General features: G+C 38.3%; 1 protein-coding gene across 1 annotated transcript in view; it reads left to right on the forward strand.

Moving 5' to 3' along the window:
• The window catches only part of KMT2C (lysine methyltransferase 2C), a 194642-nt gene that overhangs the window by 18097 nt on the left and 150800 nt on the right, over positions 1–25745 (forward strand).

Genomic DNA, 25745 nt, shown 5'->3' on the forward strand with positions numbered 1-25745 from the left:
GGGTGGGTGGGAGAAACAGCCACAAAAGCCCCGCTCCATCTGACCCGGGCATCCGGTCATCGCTGCCCTGGGTACACCTACACACGTGTGCCCGCACGGACGCGCTCGTATTCTTTAAAAAAAATAGGACTTTTTATGGTTATCTATAGCACAACTGTTATTTTTTTCCCCCTTTTAATTTTTTTTTTTTATCACTTTCACTTCCTGATGTAAATTCTGGACTGATGGAAAATTGAGATAGGATTCCTTTTCCTGTTATATTTTGAAGTATTCTGTACACACTATTTTTTGAGGAGTGTGCCATTTTAATTTCACATGGTTTCAAAGCATGTACCTTTATAGTGTTAATTTTAGGTGATCCTCCCAGCTGCCTTTATCTGTAGTTCTCAACTGAAAAAAAAATTAAAAACACTTTTAAAAATATACTGTATTTCTAGCGCATAATGGGTGGTCAGACCATCCTATATGATGATTTTTGTACGAGCAGTGAGCAAATAGGTCATAAGTCAAAGTAAGTGTTATGTAACTGGCTGGCTTTAACAAACTTGGTACAAACCGTAAAGAAAAAAAGTATATTTTTTTGTTTGGAAAATATGAGAGGCTGGCTATCCCTTTTTTCCAGTGGGAACTTTGTAGCAGGTTGATTTAAAGAAAACAACCAAACAACAAAACAACCTATGCTTTCAAAATATGAACCAGTTTGTGTAGTGTTTTGTATTTTTCTGAAAAACTGTTTTAGTCTTGTGTGTAATTTTGGATACTAAACACGAGATACTCACCAGTGAATCATTAGTTAACACTGTAACCAGATTCTTACATAATTGAAAAACGTTCCTGAGTTAGTGTATTTTATTATTCAACTTCACTGTTTTCTAGAATAGCTTTATTTGGCATAGAGTTGTTGAAAGAACTGAAGATCAGTATGAAAATGATTTTGGGCTTTTTCATCTGAAGAAGTAAAGCAGCAGTGGGTTCATACTCCTCTTGCAAAACTGAAACAACTAGGCAGACATTTACAGATTCTCAGTGACTCTGTACAATGCTGTGTATTGAAGTACACGCAGCTACTACGCTGGAGGTTGCATGGAGGGGTCTTTGTGCTGTCTGTACATCATGGTGATGGTATTCCGTGCTGTTTGATGTTCCTGCACAATAAAATACACTCGCTGCAGAAAATAACTGCAGCTCCCAGAGTGTTCAGTGCAAATATTTTAACCATCTACTTGTAAGACAGAGGCAGGGGACGAGATAGACTTTTCTCAGTGCGGTGGGATCTATGTGAGCTGTTCAGTAACTTCACTGATGACTACTGCACGTTTATTTTTGAACTATTTAGTTATGCATCCTTTACTGCTTTGTTGTAAACAGCCTTTTTTTTGACAATAACTTGGAGCTTGAGCATCTATAGTTTTTACTTGCTTGCCTCACTTTCAGATCATCTTTGTAGACTGTGTTACGACTCTACTCTTCTTTTGTTGTATCTGTTATGTGCAAAGTAATACCTAGTATTCTGTCAGCAATAAATCCAGATGCTTTTTGGGCAAAATAGTCTTTTTTGTTTGTTTGTTTGTTTGGATTGTTATTTAATTTTGGTATAATTATTTTGTCAGACTCCGCGCTCAGTTGACTTATATTCTTTTTTTTCCCCTATTTTTTCCTTGCCTGTTTTTTTTGTTATTTTCTTCTCTATTTATCTTTCCCAAGCAGAAACTCCTGCAGAGTTTTGGCAAAATGTTCTTTGGGAGTTGTTTGTTTGGTTTTTTTTTTTTTTTTGGAGGGGAGGACACATTATTGTAGTTTACATAATATACCAGTAGAAAGTAGTTGCATCATGTACGGTTTCTTAATGCGACCGTTCACTGGACTTGCCTGAAAATGATCTCTTAAGGGTAAATGGCTGAGCAAAAATTAAAAGCAGCCATGTATTTATTTCTGCTTTTGTTTCAGGCTAAAAGGACCATTCAGCATGTGCTTTACAGGGTATTTCCAGACTGAAATTTATTCAGCTATTTAAAAATAATGGTAAAAGGATTCTTTTATCGTCACTGCTTTCAAATCTCACAGTTTTGCAATTCTGGTTTCCTGTTCTCGAAGTGTGGATAGAAAACTCTTAGTGTGGAGGAGTATATACTTTGTATACCATTTAGTATAAAATAGGAAGCCCAAGAAGAAGAGGGACTGGCTCTGGAATGTTGTCAAAAGCACACTCTAAACAAGCTGAAAGATACTTTTTTGTTTTATTTGGGCTGTTCCAATTTTAGTAATTACTAAGGCTTCTGGAGGCTCTGGGAGGTAGCATGTTTGCAGAAAGAAGTATTAAAAACCAGTTTGACAGTGGGCCTTTAGCTAGTCTTTTATAATTCTGTCTTTCCTCTGTGAAATCCTTTTGGCATGTTGTGGTTCTCTGGCAGCATCCCAGCATGTGATATCACAGATATCAGATGTCTTCTTGCGATTCGTGGCATTTGCTGTGCCACAGTGGTGCTCCCTGGGATGGCTTAGGTGAACCAGGAAATGTCATGGAAATTCGGGAGGGAAAGCTGTGTGGTGGAGAAACAGTCACGTGGCTCAGGGAATAGGTGAGCACCTTCTGTTTGAGAGTGTTCACATCTTTGTGTTTGGTAATCTGATGGGGAATGTGTTCAGCAAACAGATGTGTCTTTTAGTGGTCTTTACAGATTTTTTTTCCCTGACGTCTCAGATATAGATGCATATCAAAATGAGTGGCAAAACATCACAGTTAAGCTTTACCCTTTGGAAATATCTCTGATTAAAAAAATGGAGCATAATTATACATGGCCTTGTTAGGATTTATTTTCATCTTGAACTTGAGGTCCAATGCCAGCCATAAGCACAGATGATATCACACATATAGAGGATATTTGACTCCTCCATAAGATCTGTTGGAAGTTAGTCATAGCACACTGTATTTCTGTCTGTCTCTTTGGTGAGAGTCTCCCTCTTGTCTGTATTCACTGGTGAAATGTTAAGCACTAAGTTGTGACTTGTGATGGTGCTTTTGTAGCATAGCTAGAAAATAAAAGATTCCACGCTGGCTGCTTTGTCCCATGTTTTCATACTGGTTTCCAAGCATTGAAAGGTGAATTCTTGAGGAACAGTGCTTAATTAGACACAGAAGATGAAGGCATAGAAAAGAATCTGCTTGTGTATTTGTTTGTTTAGTCAGGACTTGCAGTTCTTGGGTATAATTCAGTTTCAGGAATGAATTCTTTGTTTTAGATGGAGCTCAATGTGTTCCTCCTAACCACAAACACTTCCATGTTGTTGTTACTCCAGATCTCCCTTTCTCTTTTTATTTTTTTTTCCTTATCCCTGTTTTTAATTTCTGGGCCCCAAATGTCCCAGTGGTGTAAAAAGACAATGTAGATGGCTTTTGGAAAACTCTGTTTGGGAAGAAGTGCATGGGAGAGCAGGTCGTTATTGCCTGATTTATGGTTTGGCTTCTGCCCCAACCATCTTACAATCTAAATAATACTTTTGCCCCCTCTTAGCATCTAACATCAGGTGCCATAGAGAAAAATGGCACAAACTCTGAAGAGGGCAGTTATGGGAGTAATCATTCTGTGGGAGATCTGTTTGAGGTGGGATTAGACCAGGAGGAAAGGGAGCTGTGTTCTTCCCAGAATTCAGAAAACCTCGAGCAGAATTCTTATTTATGCTTATAGTTCTGCAGAAATCTGCCTTCTTTGAATCAAGTGACTTGTGAAGATACTGAGTTTGACAGAATTTGAAGGCTTTTTCCAAGCATGAGGAACAGGGTGAAAAGATCTGATGCATTTGGCAGAACAAAGAGGATGGGACTGGGGGGGAGGGATGGGATGGATGGGACTATACAAGGATGGCATAGCAGGAGCAATAAGAAGGACTAAGGTTGGAGCTTTATTTGCCCTCATGCTTGAGCGAGGTGGTTTTGTCGGCACAGTTTTGTAGCACCATTGAGAATGAGTTTAACAAGCAAGAAGGTGGTCAAGGAGGGTGATGAGGGAATGAATGAGTCTAGAATATTTTCTAATATTTTCAAAAATTACTTGATCTGGATCAAGTAATAGGTGTTGTCACTGCCATGTCAGCCTTGCCTTGTGTACAGAAGGTTTAGTGGCAGTCGTGGCAGAAGTCATTCAGTGTGTGTTCGGAACTGACATAAAATGGAGGTTGGGGTTGAGCAGTAAGTACTCTATTAACCTTTGACAGTCTGTTCTCATTTGAAAAATTTGACTTTGGCTTTGCAATATTTTAGCAGAAGGCTAATTGCACATAAGAAGGGGCACAGAAGCAAGGTAGAGGGCTTTTGGAGGAACTGTGCATTTGCAGTACTCAAAAAAGAGGAATCCAGAGTTACAGGAACATCATCTTTAAGGCAGATGGGATAGAGAGAATGAGGAGCATGGACTTCAGTCTTCTTCTTTCACCTTAATCCACCTTGGTGCAGTTGCTCACAGGCAAGCAGTGTTTATTCTTATGTCTATTTAGTCATCTTTTCCCTTCCATTTATCCCTTGTCATCTTTGTTTTCACCTTGTTAAAGGAAGTCAAGATTTTTAATTTAAGAAAAATAAACAGTTTAAAGAGCGATGTAAGGACAGTGTTATGCATCTCCAGAAATAGCAACTATTACAACTTGAAGTCTTGCTCTTGGAAGACAAGACTAATGGTGAGGAAATCTGGAAGGTTTCTGAGGTGGTTTGTATGGATCAGAGTGCAGTCTTGCATTATTTTTTGAAACTGGGCTGGGGAGAGGATTCTGGCCTGTATATTTTGTTTAGTTTGTATATCAGTCGACAAAATGTAAAGCAGTTGAATGCATCCTTTTTTCCCCTGGTATATTTGTCTTCAGGTAGTAAAATCCACCTACAATGATGTAAAATGTTAGGCTGTGAGGAGTTGGTAAGCCAATTATTTTTTTTCTTCCATTTTTCAGAAATGCATGTAGCTCTTGAATCTGTCTCGACGGCCATGGTTCAGTTACTGCGATGGTTGTGTCACTTTTCTGTAGAAAGTTTTGGAATCCTGGAGCTGAATCAGTGAATAGCTATTATTTTAGGCAGTTCTATTGCTTCCCTTGGGGATGTTTTGAAATCAGTTGACTCCTGTTTGGTGTGTTACCGGAAAGTCAGAGTTTCTGGACTATGCTGTGCATCCAGGGATTGCTCTGGCCAGTTGTGACATCCTCTGCATTTACCCCTCTTGATGAAGGTGGTTGGCTGCTGTTTTCTCTGGTGATAGCTGAGAGAAATAAAGGCTAGGGGGAGGTAGTTCCCCTGACCAGTGATAGACCTACACAGAGTTCACATGTAAACCATCCTATATTATATTTATTTCTTTCTTTATGGCTGCCTAATCTTCAGCGTCTGCTGCTGCCAGCTTCACCAGTACTACAGAGGAGTTTTCATTATTGATGCCTCTGGACCTCCAAATAAAGAACTGCCAGTGAATAAGTACTGTATGGATTCATTTAATTATTAATCAGTGTGATAGGGTATTCTGTAAGGTACACAATTCCATTTCAAAGACAACTGAAGTCAATAGAAAGTTTTCCATTGAAATAAAATAGTCATGAGAGTAAACACTAATCAGTACAAGTAAGAATTCGATAATCCAGACTGTTGTGTATCTGCTGTTTTGAATAGTGCTAACTGATTGCTGCTCTGCACGATCAAAAAGTGTGGGGAACAGGATGCTTTAGAAAAAAAACAAACCAGGCAATGCAGAATAGTTTTTCATTCTTCAGATTTCAAGAAAATGTGAGAACAGTTTTCTGTCAACTTAGATTCTGTGAAACAGTGCTAAGCTGAAATCATAACAATTATAAATTGCATAAACTTTTTGTTGATTTCTGTATTATTCTTTTACTGGCCAGTTAGTCATGTTTTACTCCCACTGCTTTCCAGAGACTGACAAGAATCACAGTTGAGTGCAAAGGAAAAAAAAGGGGGGGCAGTTCTAGGCCACTCACAGAGAACTGGATGTCTTTGATTGTATTCTTCCTAAGCGAGATGTGTATGTCATGGCCCTGAGACCCAGCCTACCATCTGATACTCAGTTTAATCAAACACAATCAGCATCTGAAAAACTGATAGTATGTGTTAAATTTTATCAGAGCGATGTAGGGCTGAATAATCTTGCACAAAGGACTCCACATCCTGTCCTTGCTCTTCTCACCATCTCCTGTGCCAGAAGTTTCAGGCCAGGAAGCAAATAAAGAAGAGCTGCTTAGTTGGCTCTCCTGGTAAGTAATATATATTTGTAGGTGAAGAGTAGGAGACTTTTTCTAGGGAAGGCTGTCTTGAAGGTCTCCTTTGTAATGGAAAAGTCTATGATGGTTGTGGTCTCTTTACCAGGTTATAAGAGCAATTTTTTCTGATTGTTCTGTAGCATCTTCTGAGTGGGAAATTATTTGTGAGGAATTTGAAAGATGTGCTGTAGTGGTATAGTTAAAGGCAGAAAAGCAGCAGTGGTCGTGTTATGTTTCTTAAGGATCTAAGAGAAGCAAGGATGGGGGGAGTGGTTGCATTTTATGTAAAGCTGTTGTAACTGGACAAAACAGATGAAGCTTTCAGGCACACATAGGGGAAAAACGTGCTGTTTTTTTCACAGTGTCCAGCTGCCCCATGAACACATAGTGTCAGTACAACTGGAGTCCAAAATCAGTATGCAGTGGTTGCAACTTATATTGAAAGAAGACATATATTGAAATAATGTCTCCTGTAATCTCCTCTCCAGTCCTTCCAATAGCCTCCTAAGCCTGCTAAACTCATCAGAAGCAAACTTTCTGCAGATCACCCTATCCTCAGGTTGTACCTGAGCAGCAAAAGTGAAATTTGCTGACAGAACTCCATGCTACCCCAGTACATGCACCCCAAGACAGAACCACCCAGATCATGGGATTCTGCATAACACGCTTTGTCTTTTACTGGGTTTCCTCATGAACATTCACCACATCCTTATGGAAAGTGGATGGATGAAATAAAGCAACTTTTAGGAATGAGGATGAACCTGCCCACAGTCAATGAACACTGTTTTTCATAAAACTCCTTCCTTGACTCTTTGGTCCTGGCATTTGAAGATACATGCCAAATTTCCTCAGAAAGATAAACCTGAGTGCCAAAAATCAGGACTTGTGGGATGGCTCAAGTCATGAGCCAGACAAATTGACAAATGACAAAATACAATCATACTTTACTGTCTTCCTTGCACCCCTGCTCTAAACCTCACTGCTTTGTCTTCTGCAGATAATAAATTACTCCTTATTCCATCTCTTTTCCTCAGGAGCCAACCACCTTCAGAGCTTTCCCTCAGCCCTCTCTCTACAAGCAGAGTCCACCTCTCTTCTCAGATAGGTTCACAGCTTTAACTTTGAAGACTGGAGAATCTGCATAACATTCAAATAACAGATTTTTGTCCAGGAGCTTATTTGTTACTTAACTATATTACTTGATCCAGGACAGAGGGGGGGCAAAATAGCCTTGCACAAATCTCTCTTGGTAGTCTTTAACTGACAACAAGGAGCAAAAAAAATGTATAAATTTCTATAAAAGGTAAGGTCGGAATGCTCATGGATTGGATATTATTTCAAATTAGAAGATAACAGCAAAATGTCATCTCACTTTCTTCAGTGGGATGACACATGGTACTTAGGTTATTTCTGGGGCTGTGCAAGGAATTTGGTGACTTAGGAGAATCCACTGAGCTGCAAGAAGAGCTTTGTGTTGCTTAAATACAAGAAAAATAGTTGTTTCCTGACTGTGAAAGCATCTTGTGAAAAAGCATAGTTGTGAGACTTGAAGCTTGCTGTTCTTGAGGTTATTTTTTTACTGTGGTAGATAATGGCCTGACTAAGGGATAAGGTATATGATCTTTTCAATACAGTGTGGACAAAGATCCTAATAAGGCATCTGCTGAATGGGAAGGTATATAGGATGCTTGTGCATTTTCTTCCCCACCCCTTTGCTTCCCACCATGCAGAAGTGATTCTCTGTGAGGCCACATTAGAGCCTCTGGACGTCAGAAATCAGGAACCAGTCTTTTAGAGGAATGAAACTTTTATAAACCACTAAAGGCTGCATAATTATGCGTTCACTGTTCAGAGTTCAGGGTGTTGAATGCAGGGCTGGAAATGAAGTTCAGTGTTGTTAAAGATCAGTCTTTATGTGTGTCAGTAATTTGGGCGATATGATGAGATTTGTCGGTTCAGAGTCTGTTTGTGAGATCATTTGGAGAAATTATCCATTTCACAACAGCAGCTGTGCTGGGTCAGACCAGAGATCTGGATGTTCCATCATCGTGTTTCCTGCAGTGGTTGACAGGAGAAGCCTTGGAAAGAAAATAAGAAAAAAGAGTAATTTTGTAATGATACTTCCACAAACCACTAACTGCGGAATGTTGGGAAAGAACTGTGGGATTTCTGGAGTCAAGGGTGGTATTGCTATGTTAGATCTCTTGAGCATTAGACTTCTCCTTTGAATGTGTCCAGCTTCTCCTCAATCACACAAACTTGCAACATGCTGAGCATGGAGTACCACAGTTTAACTATGTGTTGTCAGCCTTCTACTTGGGGTTTTCTCGTACCTTCTACCTACCAGCATCAGTGCTATGTAGTAAGTGTTGGAAGAGACAGTAAATGCTAATTTTGTGATCACCTTTTCAGTGTCAATTGGAATTATAATTATCAAGATGCATGAAAATGTATGTGTGAGAAAAACAGGGTTTATACTTTTCAAAGAGGTTCACGAATACCAAAGACCTGGTTGAGAGCACTAGGGTACAACAGTGAAAATTTATTTAAACTGAAAAAAATTCATGTGTGTGTGTGTGTGTGTGTGTGTGTGTGTGTAACAGGACTGCTTTTTGAAGGCAGTAAGAGACAAATAGACTCCAAAAGCAGGACTTCTGGAGTGTTAACAAGTTTTGCTGTGATTCTTAGGGCAGTAAATTTTTTAACCTAAGGAATCATGGGATCTCATTTTCTGATGTTAAATGTCTGTTACATAGCTTAGGATTTGATTCATTCTATTAATTAAATAATATTTGTATTTGGATAATGAACCTGTTTTTAATGTAGCATAAATTGACTTAATTATTCTGTGTAATATGTCTCCTGATAGAACTGGTTGTTAGTGAGTTAAGGTTTCACACTTGACCATGCTGATGTCTGCGGATCTACAGATCTTTAAACCCCCCAGTGTATTAATGCTGTTATCAACCAAGGCTGCTGCAGCAGCTTTATTTATTTTTTCCTTCCTCAAGGGTACTGTAGTGGCCAGTTTGAGCATTAGCCACCAAATACCAAGGTGGCTGTAGAGTAACTGCAGCAGCATTTCAGTATCTAATGGACCAGGTCACGTGCAAAGCCTCATTAAAATATGATTAAAGTATCCCCTTTTGTTTGCTCCATGGAGCCAAGCCCACGCTTTGCTCTGGACCCTCCATTATGTTTGTGCCGTGTGCTTTGAAATGTCTCTTGTGTGTGAGGCTGGTTGTTCACCCCCCAAACCCCAGCCCTGCCCAAACCTGCTGCCAAAGATGCAGCTGGCTTTGCTTATTCCTCCCTCCTCTTACATCCACCGATGATTAAATGCGAGTAAGTGAAAATGGTGTCTGCTTTCATTTAAACATAGTCTGCTAAAGACAAATACGAAATATGAAGCTTCTGTTGTTGTCTGGGGGCGTCTCCTGTTTTCCTCTACCTCTTCTTTTTAACTACTGAAGGCTGGGGTGGGTTTCTTTTTGTTTGTTTGGGGTTTTTTTCTGGTGTTTAATTAATAAGCTAGTCTTACAGTTAAAGAACCAGCATAAATTATATTGGTAATTTGCCATGGCCACCTGTGGTAGTACATAAATAATGAGAGAATAACAAAAACTTAGGACTAAATTAAAAAATAAAAAGGATTTAGTTACGCTTTCTAAGACAAGGCTTCATAGCTCGTCTGGAAGTAGAATAAAATGGGCTGTTCTTTTGCTTTATTTTTTTGTGGAACATGGAAATCAGTATGCTTTAAACTCAAAGACTCATCGCATGAATCCACAAATTTAATTTGTATCTTTGATCAGTTACAGCCTTGACAGTACCTGTGGACAGCATAAACTGAGGAGAAACATGGTGTAGTTGATCAAACCCTATGATCAGTGTAAATGACTGGAGAGGGACATCACACTTCTTGTTGGAATTTGAGCAAACGAAGAGTATTATTTCCAAATCAACATGTTGCAGAGGAAGAAGGGGTAGCAAATGCTATATGAGTTCTTAGATCTGGCTTTTCTTTTGACACTCTGTGGAATCAGATGATTTGGCACTTGTAACTACTGTGGGTAAGAGGCGTTTATAAGAAATAAAATAAAATGTATGTGTGGCAGTGGTGGGGGAGGCGTCTGTTCTGAAAACATCTGAGATGCTGGAAAGCGTGTCCCCAGTGGGAAAGAGAAATTGCATAGCTGGCACTGAGGCTCGCTTCTTATGCTTATGTGGCCATATTTAGAAAAGGATCAACACTAGGAGCTGAATTATTAGAGAAGTGAGTGACTGAGGGATTGAACATAAAGGAAATTATTTCTATCTTGCTCCTTTGTTTGAGTTTGGCCAGACGATGCTGTGGGAGGGCTGCAAACTCCAGGCTCGCTGCCTGTGTGGAGTCAGTCTGGAGATGGGTTTCAGGAGGTAAATGCTTGTTTGAGTTGAAGCTCTGCAGCTGCTGTTACCTGGATTTGTAGGTGGCTGCTTTCTCCCTGCGGGTGGGAGATGAGCAGGAAGGAACAAAAATGGTCCTCTTGACTTGGAAAAGTCTTGGAAGACCCAGCCCAGCACTTGATGGAGCGAGGTGCAGGCTGCTCTTACTGTATGTAGCCCTGTGGGAGGCTTCTGGTTTCAGTACGTCTTGCAAATATTCACCTGTGTAAGTAAAGCAAACAGCCAATTAAGAACAAAAAGAAAAAAAAAACCCCACATTTCAAAGAAATTCTATGTATAAAAAAAGAAAGATGTCTTATTAACAAATACTTGACAGTACAGTAACATAGTTCACACTTATTTGCATCGATGTGGCAGTTTTAGTTTATTGTGGTTTTGTTGCAGTACAACAGATTATCTAAATAAATTAATTTGAGGGGGGTATTAAAACAGTGCTTTTAAGGAGAAAGCCAGGAGGAATGCTTTCAAAGTTTTTAGGAGCAGTTAAACTACCCTCCCCCTGCCTTTTTTTTTTTTTTTTTTTTAAGAAGTGGTTCTTTTTGTTACAGTCATCAAGTCTCATTTTGAAAGACTTATTTTTCTGGTTTTGGCAAAATAGTTGATCAGCACGACTGGCAAGGAACTTCCATGGAGCAACAAAGAATTTTTGTGCAGCTAAAAACTGTGTTTGAGACCATCTTGGAGCACTTTGTGAGCTAGAGTAGAAACTCTCTGTGTAAGAAAAGCCATTCAAGTTAAGTTGCACGTTTTCCTCTCCAAAATTAGCATACCAGAATACTTCATTGCCGAGTGTTTAGAATACTTTGTACAAGAACTAACAGTAAGTTGAAGATTGCTAACTGAGGGTTTGTAATGATGCCAACTGACTTTTTTTTTTTTTAATGAAAGCTTTGTATACATAACAGGATGAGTCATCACTGGAGAGTTCTGAAAGTGTTTGGCATCCTGAAGAATCCTTTTGTGTGTCTCTGCTGCACAAAAAAAGCGTTTTTGTCATGAAACTCTGCCTTAAGAAGTACTGCAACAACTGTAAGCTTTAGGGGGAGGCTTTCTAATGTGGCTCAAATCTTTACTTTCTAGTATTGTTTTAAAAATATTTTGGTATTCTTAGATCTTCCTGAATAATAGGGTGAAAATTTCCAAGTAGTTTGTTGGCTGTTATTTTTTTTTAATAAGATGTAGCTTCAGACAAACTTCTATTGTAAATTTACTTTTAAAAGTTTTGCTTTACTTAAACAGGGTCCCTCTAGTAAACCCATTGTAGCCACTTATCTGAGTTACACTTATTTTAAGTACATTTTCTTTTGATACAAAGTTATGTGGAAGAACTGGGTGGCCTTGGTGGTTTTTGTTGTGTCTCTTTGAAACTAATATCTTACAAAGTTAAAGTTCTTTTTCCTGTGTGTGTTAAGAACATCATTAGTTGCTGTCCTCACTCAGAGCAACTCCTTGGTAAAAAGAAACAGAAACCTTTCTTACTAAGTAAGTAAGTAACATATCACACCACCAGTTGGCTCATGATTTTCCTGATGATGGGAAACCCAGTTTGTGTAATCCTCAGGTGTGTGCAAGGCAGCAGAGATGGAATTTTGCAGCTGGTGAAATAGAGTAGCAAATTTATTTTTATGGGATTTTTAGGAACATATGAAATTTTTCAGAGATTTCTCCCCCTCATTCATTCTTCAGCAGTATATCTTCTAAGATGTGCTGTAATTAATATTAAAAACCAGTGCCACTGATGGATTCTTTCATGGCTTGTTGTAGTAATGATATAGATATATTTATTAGCTATTAAATTTAGCAGCTTTAATTTTTATTATTTCTTTTGAATGAACCTGAATATAAAATTTATGGCCAATGAACCTTGAAAGAAAGAATTCTTCTTCAGAAGAAGAATTCATGAAGAAGTCATCAGAATTTGTAGGTTTTCATCCAGGGAAAAAAAAAAGCTTTCATAATAATTTTAGGACTGTATAGGCTTTTAATCCAAATGCTTTGAATGATACTGATAACAGAATGCATAAAAAACAAAGGGCTTTCAGACAGTCCTTGATGAAGCACACAGGTTAATTACTCAGCCCTGCACATGCAAGTGTGATGGTTTTGAGTCAGGCTCTCAGACTCATGTATTTTTATGTTACTGTGCATATCCAAGTCTAAGCATTTAAACTGTTTTTTGATTTGATTTGGAAGGGAAACAACAGAAATATATTTAGCTAATAAAATTTGTCTTTGGTGATAGTTTTTATTAAGTTTTGAATGAATTCAGTGGCATTGCTAAGAGATGCTGTTTAATGATAGCATACTTTTTCTGTATTTTCTTTTTTTAAAAAAAATTGAAGGTCTTGTGCTGTGCGTTATCAACTTAGTGTTATTCTACAATAAATTAAATGTTGGGGTGTGCTAATGTGGGGTGTGTCTGGTGAGACTGAATGCCACATTTGTTTTTATTTTCCAATGGAAGCTAAGCCTCAACTTTTGATTTCATTTTTGGAAGAGGTAAACCCTCAACATATCTGCAGATTGGGCCATAGAATGGGCCGTAACAAAATAAGGTGTTGGGGTGTATCTGTGTCTAGGGAGGGTAAAATTTTTGGTGTTACTGTTAATTTTATGTTTCTCTGGCATCCTCTCAGAGCTCTTATTGGGAGGAGCTCTACTGCAAAATACTGTACTTTTCCCAACAAAACATTATTTCCAGCTGTTCAGATGAGGGAAGTATCCCTCAGGGACACTGAACCAACCACATTACCTTTACTGTAGGATCCAGATGCAAAGAAGAAAACCGATATTTGTTCCTTTATCAGATGACTTAATGTGCTTGTTTTGCAGCTTGTAGTCCAGAATGGGGCTTGAAATTTCTGTGTGTCTTAGATTTTCTCCCAAGTCTTTAGAATTAAAGTATCCTAGAATATCTGTATGCTGAATGCTGCAGCTCCTGGATGATGCTGTAGCTTTAAGTGTTCAGTAAAAAGGGAAGTCTGGTGGAATCTGTCATTGAAACAGAGCAAACATAGGTTGAGAGGAGAAGGTGGTGAAGGTTACTAAAGGTTTCCCACCTCATCACTTCTGGGGACCTGTTCTCTGGTAATTTACCTCCCCATGTTCTGTTAGTAATGGAAACTTTTTAGTTAGCTTTATATTTACAGGGCATTTAAGGCCACTGTTCCAGGGATCTGTTCTGCTGGCAGCAGTGACTTAGGCAGTCGCCTTTTATTGCAGCTGCTGAGCCCTGTTCCTCTGCCAGTCAACTGCTCCGATGCCTGCGTGGAGATCCTGGCTGTGAACTCTCTTCTGACAGTGTAACCTCAATTTGTAAAGGGTACATGTGGCTTACGTGTTACTTCAGGTGAATATTTGACCGTTGTCCAAGTCCTGTTGGTTCTGCTTTGACCCTTGCTAACTTTCCCTATAAAGCTATTTTTCATATTCCCACAGTAAAATCCTAGTGTTCAGAGGAGCTTTGCTTTAAAAGGAAGAGGTCTCATCAATGGCAATTGGTTTACAAATAAACTTTTTTATTATTTATTTAGTAGTCTTTACCTTTTTTAGCTTTGAGGTCAATATTTCCTTTCACTGTGGTATGGTTTTAAATTTGTAAACTTGTGCTTTCGTTATTCTAGTTAACAGAATTCTTGCTAATAGATCTTATACAATTTTAACCATTGTAAGTAATTTGAGATGTAAAATGGTTCAGATATGCAGGGAAAAAAAAGATATACAAGAATTACAATTTATTTCTCAACTAAACTATGCTGATACGAACAACAGGCATGTCCATGGGACAGTGCTGTTTTGATACAACAGTTAATGTTCACACCTAACTTTCAATAAATGCATCAAGGAGAAAAAGTGTTGTTGGTAAAATGTAGTAAAGAATTGAACATAATTAAAGAAAAAGGATATTCAAGGTTTTGTACAGTATTAACATCTTTATCATGTCAGTAATATATAGTCAGCAATCAAATATCTCCTGTTGTGCCTGCATCTGTTTTACTTGCCAGTAAGTTAAACCTTCCACAAGTCAAGGCATGCCATGTCTGGGCTACACACTCATCAGATTTAAATTTTACAATGAATACTGTTACTCAAACCTACCTTAGTACTTTTCAAAAGCTGAGATCCAATAACCCAGCTTTGTGTTATCTTTGTGAGAATTTTGTGCAAAAAAACTTGCTAAGGATAATAAAAATAGATAAAAAATAGATTGCTCAAGATAACAGCTTTTTGAAGAATTCATGTTGTGAGCCTTTAAAGATGAGAAATTAAAGGTTAATAATTCACATATTTTACTTATGGCACTTGCAGCACAATTTACAAAATGATAGGTGCAGATATTCTGTAAATGTTTTGTGGAAATTTGTCTTGAAAAATCAATACAAATTGAGCTGCAATTCTGGTGTGTTTGAAATTGCTTGTATCCAAGAAACAGGGAATGAAACCCATCTAAAAGATTGGAGCTGGGTGGAAATAGTTAATGGCAGAATGTAGGGATTAGTGTTGGGCTGGGCCTTGCTGTTGTTAATGAGCTGGAAGAAGGTGGAAGCAGCCAGTTAATGGTATTGACAGACAGCGTGGAGGTAAATGGATTTGTCAACACAAAGAGGGAGAAAATGGAGAAGAACAAGGAATATACAAAACAGAGAAGAAGGAGAAGGATGTTCCCCCCAACCTCCTCTAACATGAAACAACATTGAGTCAGTCAGGGCTTGTGGGGTTTCCAAACACTGCCTTGATGAGAGGGAGAATCTGGCAGTAAAGTAGTGCTGAAAGGGCACAGCAGATAAACACATGGTTTTTGATCACATTTTAATGACTTCAAATATGTGATGAAGATGAATGCATTACCATTTATTTTATAACTAGACCATGTTGATACGAACAACAGGCGTGTCCACGGGACAGTGCTGCTTTGGGACAATAGTTAATGTTCACACCTAAGTTTCAATAAACACATCATTGGGGAAAAAGTATTGCAGTTAAAACGTGGTAGTTAAGAATTGAGCATATTTAAAACTAGCAACTTTCTACTTTTATATTAAAAATATTAAACTTATCTTGTAGGTAGTGGTGTAATGGTAACTGCCTTTTAGGCAGAGATTTTTTTCTGTGTTCTAGGAACTTTGAAAACAAAGTTATACTCAGAAAAGAGAGGGCAATTTTATAAAACAGCGTTTCCTAGAGATAATATCTGTAGTCCACAGTGGATGAAAACATCTAATAGCTATTATCATTCTAAAGAACTAAATAAAATTATCCACCGTTGAACAGTCCCAACTGTAACCTCAGCTGCTCTGCAGACACAGACATCGAGACCAGACTAGCAGCATTTACCAGCTGCTTGTAAGAGCTACCCTGCACGTAAAGGGATTTCACGTTTTATTATGTGGGAGGGATGATGTCAGTTTGGTTGATTATGCCCCTTTCAAGCTGCTGTGATAATTACCTGCTTGTTACCAGAAGTGTCGAACCCATTTTCAGTTCTTGTTTGCTTTTGCTGTCATGCCCTAATTGCTACATAATTTTGTCCCTGCCAATTACTACCTTGGAGTTGAATTTTACAGTGAAAAAGTTGTAAGAAGCAATAAAGTAATTGTTTTTTGGATCTTGTAATTTCAATAGGATATTTTATTATGCTACGAAGTATATTGATATACATGCTGCTCACTTCTGTGAGACACTGAAAGCCCATGGTGCCCACTGAAATTAAGAGAATGTGGAAGGCATGACTTTTGGGGAGATATGGATACTTTTTATTTTGGAAATAAGTTTATTTACTGTGTTCCTTAGAGGCAGGAACTCTTAGGTTTGCTGGGCTATTTTTTTTGTTATTATTCTTTCCCTTCCTTTTCATCCTTTTATCCACTATGTGAGTTTTACAAGTTGCTTTTGATGGAGATATTAGGTCATCTGATGTGATCCTTTGTCCATCGTTTTCTGTGAAAATGTAATGTAAATGGATTTCTTTAAAGGTGCTGGGCCTAACAGTGTTTTATATTCTGATTAAAACTATTTGTTTGAATTATTCAGTGGAATAAAGCCTGCAGTAATTGGGTTAAGCACTGCCTGACCAAGCACTTTGTTGTCTTTGGGAACTGTCATCGCCTTGCTTTGGGTTTTTTGGGTGGTCTTCCAGCAGTGAAGTCTGGTATTAGTCAATATTAATAACAATTACTGCTGTTGAAATCTGTATATGGAATGACATGGATGAGCATAGGGAAGAGGCAGAAAGGGGATTTGGATTAAGCACAGTTAAACAAAACGCTCTTTAGAATAAGGAGAGAGATGGTGTCACCATGTAGAGGTTTAGGAATGGGGCTGCAGTCCAGAAAGGAGCATTTCTGGCAGGAGATTTAGAGTGTGGGATGTTTGTGGCTGTGCACTGAAGCTCTGTTTATCATAGAGATTGTGGGATTTGCTGCTGCCATTTCAATGTGATTCAGATATCCACAGTTGAAAGACTGAAATATTGGCAAAAAGTCGTGGAATGGACCAGAGATTATAGAAAGCTTGGAGAAAATTTCTTTGGGGAGAAAGGTAGAGGTGCTCAGTCTGCTTGGTTATGGGAGGATGGGGAATTTAAACCCTAAAAATAAGTAGAAGTTTGAGTTAAGATGATATCTCTAGCAGAGAAAATACTGAGTTCTTAAAGGCTCCCTAATGTAACAGGAAAAGGGACAACAAGAGCCAGGGGTTGAAAACTAAAAGCAGAGAAGTTCACAAAGGAAATGAGCATGAATTCATAAGGAGGAAAAAATGACAAAGGGAATGGCAGGGTGAGTGCCTTTCTGAAAGATGAGCTTCAATCAATTACAGGTTTTGAGTGATAGTTATGGATATTGGACTCACATGGATAATGATTCTGGCATTGTGTCCAGTGAATCTGTGAGCAGTTGGACTTCTGTTTTGATAGCACTCCCTGTAGCAGTTTTTCCAGGGATGGTGTAACGAATGTTGAACACCTTTGTGGGCAAAGATTCTTTTCAAATGTGATCTTTAATACATTGATTGCAAAAGACAAATGGATTCTAAGGTTCTGAGGACATGGTGTGTACCTCAATTGTAGCTCTTTTGTTAGCAGAAAGGCTTTCAAGGTAATTTAAGGAGAAATTTCAGTGTGCAAAAATACAAGGAAAAAATTATGCGAAAGTAATACTATAAAAAAAAATTAATGCATTTAATGCTGAAAGTTATATAGAACCAAATTATGAACTAGCCCCTACTCTGTCCTGTCATGATGCCAAGGCAGTACTTGGGTGTATCTGAGTAGCCTTAGGGCCACTAAGTTACACATCTGTGCTTCTCTGTTTGTGTCATCTTCACAAGTGGTTGCCAGTGTAGCTCTTTCAGAGCTGTTCTGCCAGCTTTTGATACCTGAAAAAACTTCTGAAAGGTTTGATTAAGATAATTTTTGAGGCTCTGTGGTCTGGTGAGTAGAACTGAATTTTCATGCTGTAAATGTTAATTAGAAACATATGTGTGTATGTAAAAAGCAAGCTGAAATAAAAGTATAAATATCTAAGAAGCTGTCGTTCCAGAAGGTCTGTGCTCAGAAAAGATTAGGTAAATATACAAATAGTCCCATTATAAATCAGCTACAGTATCATTTCTGAGTATCTTCATTACTTGTTTTTCTTGTGGAAAAAAGTTAGGAAGCAAGGGATTCGGATTGTAATTTCCAAGTCCTTTTAGACAGCATTACTTGCACCGTCACCAAAAGAAGCTTCACTCACTTTATTCCCTCCCCTCCTTCTCTGGTAACTCTTTCCTGTTGCTGCTGTTCTCCCTGGCTGCTTCCAACACAAACATTCGTGAACCTCTAGTGAATGAAAAAAAACTGATGTGGATGAAAGTTAGCCCTTTGGCTGGGTGTGAATTCAATAAGTGTTAATTAAACTTTGTTGCAGCATTGTTTCTAAGTCTTTAGGTGAGCACGTTTGAATCTTGAACTTTTTGCTGTTTTTCTCCGTAGTAAACATAAATTTTGAGGGTTGGTTTCTTGTTACCTTAAAAACACATTTCCTTGCCTGTCTAAACTGAGGATATCTGGGGACCTGGAGAGAAGTTCCAGAATCTGAGGGCCTTTTGCAGCTTTCTGGGCAGTAGACAGGGTAAGCTTACAGCCTGGGTGTCCTTGGGTGGTGGCCTCAAAGGAACTTGACCTGGAGGTATCAGTTAGTCCTCTTGGATGACTTCCATTGTAGTAGTTGCTGTAGCAGGGTTCTCTGGGTACGTGCTCCTCTCATGTGACACAGATACAATTTTGTTTATGACTCTGACCTGTATCATATGACGTAGGCTGAGCAATAAATCACTCTTTTGCTGGCAGTTCAGTCACGGCCTGATCTCTTCTCATGCTGGGGAAGGTGGGGGTGTGAAGATGATCAGGCAGTAGAACTCCTCTAGCATCAAGTGCTGGAAAACCCATCTTTTTTATTACCTTAATATTTTTCATGTTTTTATTTAAGGGCTTATTAAAGGAGTGAGGAACTAAGAATTTTTTTTAAAAAATAAAACTAATATATTTTTTTAAAAAAATACATTAATTCATATATTTAATTTTAATGGGCTGAAGACTGGCATGGAGAAAAAAATAGCACCTTGGACCACTTTGTAATGGTCTCAAATAAGAGGAAGCGAAATCTTGAGAACGTCGATGTACAGCAATGATCATTGTCCCACTGATCAGAAGTTTAGAAGTTCTCTATTACAATTACTTGAAGCTCTTTGTAGCCAACCTGTAATTGTCAGAAGGCAAATTTGTGTCTCCAGGTTAGAAGAATCCTCTTCAGGGATGGAAAACAGGTGTTGGCACATTTTTGTTAGCAGAATGCAGCATTTCTGCCTCATCCGTGCCCCTGGAGATTGATATGCCTGTTTATACAGAAGCTTTTAAGCATGTTTGAAGATTTGTATTACTTATGCTTGTGCTTCAGAGTGTTGCTTATTATGCTGCTTGTATTGTTGTTTATATTTCGCAATAGTATTTCCAGGAGTTTATTTACTGTGGTATAAAAATAGTTTCCATGATCTGGCTTTTAGGATTTACGTCTAGTTTGAAAACAATTTTGTTAAAAGAAAAACAATTCATGTGAATTAAAAATGTACACTGACACCCCATCTGATTCCATTGCCCATTTTCTTTCTGGGTCTATTTTTATTCTTTCTGAGGTTTTCCAAGCCTTCTGAATAAGTTTTAATGGATTTTTAATTAGCGAACAGATCCTCTGTTTTTCCCCTTAGCTTTCCCAGGTTTAGCAGTTTTATTGAAAGACAAATATTTCATAATACTTGTTGACATTATCTGAAATAAAAATGCATTTCTTTATAAGGAGCACTAAGGGTGCTAACAGATGGAAAAGATACGTGGTGATATGACATTCATTTCTGTTGTGTTTTTTTTTCCTGTCTAAATCCATTTTAGATGGATAATGACAAACTGTAGTTGACATGCAAGAACTACTTTTCTTACATGACATCAATTAATTTGAGGATTATAAAGAAAATTCTATCTGATGAGTTGTAGGCTAGCATCTTGTTTAAAAGCAGGTTATTTATATCTCTCTGGGTACTGCCCATGTCCTGATCCCTCTAGTTTAAGATTAAGTGCTTGTTCAAGATTAAAGCTTAAATACAGTGATAGTGGTGTCCATAGGTTCTTCTTTGCCTTTGTAAACAGAAGTTCAGGTGAAATTGGTGGACGGACACCTTCTTCAGGAAATCCTGTAACATGCACCTGAGGGACAGACAGATGGCTTTTTTGTGATACTGGTGGGATCAGATCTATTTCAAAAGCATAAGAATGAATGCAGTTATTTTCTGTGCAATCTACAGGAAGACTTGTGTTTGCTGTGAAGTGTAAAGACATGAGGAAAATTGACTTGAGCCAAAGATACTGAGCTTTATTCGATGAGAAAGCATGAGATGTTCTGAGTTGACTGATGCATTTTGATAGATTTGAGGTCTGGAAACCTCTCAAAATGATGCTGTGTGAGTGGGGTTTAGTTTGTCTTAAATAAATTGGTAGAATAGTTGAATATTTGCATCCTTTTTTGAGTATACTAGCTGAATTAATGATGAATAAAAGCTATCTTTGGAGCTCTCTGTGATCAGTGTTTGCAGATTGTACTTGCTGGGTATAAAAACACTTTTCTGTAAAACCAAAAACTTCAGTATTAGGTTATTTGATTGTCTGTATACCTGCCCTGTGTGTGACTGGGTGATAAGACAAGCAGCACAGCCTGTACCTGCAGCTAAAATATCCAGTGAGAATATTTAACTTAAGGAAACAGATGAGAGAATCTTCACGGTGTTCCTGTGGTAAGACTCTGTCAAACTACAAAGTTCCAAAAGGAAATCTTGGAAAATGACTCTTAATTAATGGTGCTAAAATTACAAAAATCTGTTCACAGAGACCAAAACTTCCACCAAGTTCCAAGTACTTGGCAGCTGTTTCTCATACGTGATGACTCAGATCTGCTGAATTTTATGTACAGGATCTTGAAATCACCAGACATGAGAATTACAGCCCTTACCATTGTATTGCCACCTTTATTCAGAAGAGGAGTAGCAGGCAAATCCTGCAGTGTATGAAAGAACAAGGAGCTGGATGATTCTTAAAAAAGACATGAGCTTGGTGCTCTTGTGGGTAAAAAATTCTGGGCACCATGGCTGTCACAAGATTGGAGAAGTTAAAACTTGCCGTAGTCGTCGTCATGGAGAAACAAATCTTGTGTTCAGATCTAAGTGGATGCTTACACTACCCATCAGGAAAAAACAGTGTTTGATGCAGTAGCATATTTTAATGCAATTTTATTTATTTAGAGGACAGAGGAGTGTGGACAAGTACAGTGTTGGATGGTGCAGGTGCACGTGTGAAACTCTTGCAAAGGTCAGAAACTTGTGGGTTTGGCAATGCCCATGGTCTCTCAACTGCTCATGTTGCCATTTCATGCTCTTTGCCTGTCGAAAGAGAACACAGGAAAACATTCAGTGGACTTGCTAAACATTATTTAGCAAATTTACCAAACACAAACTCTTGTCTGAAGGCATCATAAGAATACAGCCATTACCAAGTCTGGAGCCAGGTAGAACTCACTGGAGCTGGAAATATGCAGGTGGCTGTACTTACAGCTCTTGGTGTCTAATTTGGTTCCAGAAAAGGTTTTAAAAATATTGCTGCAATTTTAGTTTGTTGTTTTGCATCATTTTGTTAGTGAGTATGGCCAGGTGCATTGGTAGCAAGTGTATAAAGGATGTAGTTTGTGCAAAACTGCAGATATATAATGTGTTGGAGGGTTGTAAATACATCCAATTTTTTTTTTATTTCTTTCTGAAATATATATAATCATTAAGGTCTGTATGTAAAGTGTTACAGAATAAAATTATACAGTCTACCTATCAGTGGGAGGGTGGTTCTTGAGAAAGAAGAACCTGTAGCAGTTTTTGATGCTGTACATTGCTGGGTTAATGTGACAGATAGTTGACTGAAAGTAATTTTCACTTACAGAATTTATAGATGTCTAAAAAGGCAGTTTGAAAAGTAAAAAAAGAAAGCTTGAAAGATCTGAAAGCATTTTATATGATTTCTCTCCCTGTTATTCGAACTGTTTCCAAATCTGAACAGTTCATACAAGTAGATCAAGCAACCTGTCTTCATACTTTTAACATCAAACTCAGATTTTCTCATGTAGTGGTATCACAAGAAGGTGTGCAGAAGTACATTGCAGAGTAGTAGCCCTATTGTCAATGTTCCAGTCCATAACTGGCTGTAGCAGAGCTGTAACTTTGTGGGCATTTTATGGGCTCATGTGGAAAATGCATTATTTTATGTACCTACAACTGTTAATGAACTGTTAATTAACGATACTGAATCTACCTGGTTTGATCCTTGGCTACTGTGACCCTCTGTCTCTCTTCCCAATCACTGAGGATATTCCCAAATGGGTAACAAGTTAGGAAGAAGATTTCATGGTCTTGTTAGTAAGGCTCTGTTTCAGCTATGATAGTCTTCATCTGCTTTGTCTTTTAAAAGAGCAGTTCCAGCCTCAAACTGAACAACTATGAATAACTTGAGGGAAGAGCAGACAAAATGCTGCAGACGGTCGCTTTGGCCAGACCAGCCTCATCACCCAACAGAGTGTAGCTTCAGGCTCTTGGATCTGGTGGCCTTCTGCAAAATTGAGTTGAGATTAAGGTTTTCCAGCAGTGAGATGACATTCCTGTTACAGTAATTGTGCCTCTTTGATTTGGGTAGACAGTCCTGATGAGTGCCTGCAGGCAGGACATCCTATTTGCCTTTTCTCGGTCTCCCATGGAAAATAATTTTGCTCAAATATGGGCCTGAGAACCCCCACAATACAGCCATTATGCAAGGACAGTTGAAGTTGAAAATACAGATAAACCAAACTTCACATTTACTTCAGAGTACTGATTCATTTGGCATTTGTTACAACTGTGCAATGCAGATTCATTTTGACACTTCTCTCCCAGCCTCTCAGGGTAGCCTTGTTTCTTGAAGAGCTCTACATTTATCAGTGGGTTTCCTTTGTATTTGCTTACTTTTTGTCAATAGTGACTGCACTGTAGAATGACAGCAAAGATGCATTTATGACATTTAGTACAAATAATCTTTAAAAGACTCCTATTTGCATTTGTTTGGGCATTGTAGGAAATCTTTGACAAATCTCCCTTTCTCAGGGGAGCACTGGAATAGTTTAGCTGAGAATCGTCCAGCAGAGGTGTAGGTTCTTTTTATGCTTTTTCTCAGACATCCCTGATCTCAAAGGCTATAATATTTTTTTCAGGTGTTTATTGCTCTCAGAGGTAACTGTATAAAATATAGATGTGAAAAAGTTTGAGCTGTGAAGATGTTACAGCCTGGGTGAATGAGTAACCTTGAGTGAATGAATAATGTCTTTTAGATCGTTACTGGTTAGAGGAGGTGTAAGATGGGAAGTTGCAATGTTTTGGTTTTAAACGTAAGCTGGGTCACTTCTTTGATGTAGTATTTTTTGAAAAGATTATTATGCTTTATAAATTAGAAGTATTAAGAAGCACAATTTTTCTTTGATTGTACCAGGAGACCAGTAAGCAATATCGAATATAGTTTTGAGATCTTTTTAATAATGAAACTGTAGGTTGAGCAAGTAGATGCTAAACATAAAAGCTTTCCTACAGTCTTTCACTTCTCTCTATTACTAAAAGTTCAATTTGTTGTCACCTTTCAGTTGTAATGTTTCTGCTGCACATCTTTCCCATACATCAGGATCCCTCAGCCTGTAATATACACATATCTAATATAAAAAGTAAATAGGAGGAAACTACATTGCATTCTTCTTTTACCACATACAAAAGAAAATATTGTGGAGGGTGAGGCAAGTGCAGAAGATATTTTCACCTGGTACTGATGGGTCAATTAAAAAATCCTGTAAAGAATCTTTTAAATCAGAATAAGTTTGAAGCTGGAGTCAATATGATAGTGAGTTTCCTATTTTAGGCTTGTTAGTTTTTAGAGTTATTGAAGTTAATTCTCACTAGCTGGCATCTGCCTTGCTTCCAGAGCACCTTGTTCTTCATTTTATCCAGACTTGGATGTAGAATTTCCACAACTCTTAGAAGTAATAAGGACTAAAGTACCGTACAGAGAGGGGAAAAAGAACCTTTCCTTTATAGGTATGTTCTTGAATTAATTCTTGCTTGCTGTGGTTCCCTTCACAAGGGGCTATTAGCTGAACCTTAGGTATTTTAGCTTCTGCTTAAGCACAGTTAAACTTTTACAGCTGCACTTACCACTTATGGTTCAGTAGTAGTGGGAGCTTGTGCTTTTGCACACCTGTTAAAAAGATTCCTGAAAAGAGAGTAACAGCTTTCACTTGTGAAAGGGCCTGTGAACATTAATTCGTTACCAGCCGTGCTGATGGCAGCACTAATTGAACCTTTTTATAAATCATTCCTGTACCATCTTCCAGTGTAAAGGCTGTGGACAGATGTTCATTTAACAAGACATCTGTGCTAGTTTAGGATGTTACTGTATCCCAGATGTTACACTGCTTTTTAAGGTTATTGGCCCTGTTTTATATATTTAGTACCATCATTTTGCTCCGTGGTTTGCAAAGCGTCGGAAGGGAGGGAGTTTTCCCCCTGAATGACGTAGAGCTTTCAACATGTGGGAAAAAGGGGAAGACTCTGAAGTGGCTCGTATGTACCTGTTTGCATAAGGCTGGAACAATATGCACTGGATTAGCAAGGTGGTTTTGATGGATGGGCTGAACAGTCACATGATTTTGTTGGTAGCAATTTAGGGAGGACTTGCAGAAACTGGTGTCTGGCAATAACTTCTGGGTAATCATAAACCAGCAGCCTGGCATCTGAGGATGGTAGCTTTGTCTGTCATTTCATGTGGTTCCAGGAAATGTTGGCCCATGGCCTTATTCCTGATCACTTTGTGGAAAGAATGAGTAAGATCCAAGGTGTACTTTTGACCTACATTGTACTTGTCCAGTTATGGTGCTATTGATATGACCTTTAAAAAAAAAACAAAACAAACCACCAAAAAACCCACATCCCAATACTGCAGAAAAGAGAAGAAAAGAAGCAGTATCTGATTGCTGTCAGATGAGTAAGATACTTTTCCATTTTCCCCCAGCATTGTGCATCCGTGCTGCTCTCCGTGCACTCAGCAGAAGCCGCTCAGATGCCTGGTGATCTCCCAGTGTTGGTGAAGTCATCAGGGCTTTCAGAGAACCTCAGCAAGGCTTTCCCCCTGTGCAGAGGGAGTACCTAATGCTCTGCTGAGCCCTGCAAAAGGTTTTTCTGGGCTTTTTCTTTCTCCTCTGGGCTAAATTTAATTAGTTGCTTACCCAGAGAAGAATTACGAGATTTTTGTTTACTATGGTATATTTAAAGATGGAGATTAATGAAAGACATTAGCTAAAAAAACTAATTGATAAAAAATTTAGGAATAGGTCACAAAGGATTTTGATAAATGACTGTTTTATGGAAATATGAGTCAAATTACTGTAGACAGTAATTATGTTTAACTG

This window comes from Corapipo altera, unplaced genomic scaffold (assembly GCF_003945725.1).
Source record: "Corapipo altera isolate COAL_440 unplaced genomic scaffold, ASM394572v1 47, whole genome shotgun sequence".
NCBI classification, from domain to species: Eukaryota; Metazoa; Chordata; class Aves; order Passeriformes; family Pipridae; genus Corapipo; species Corapipo altera.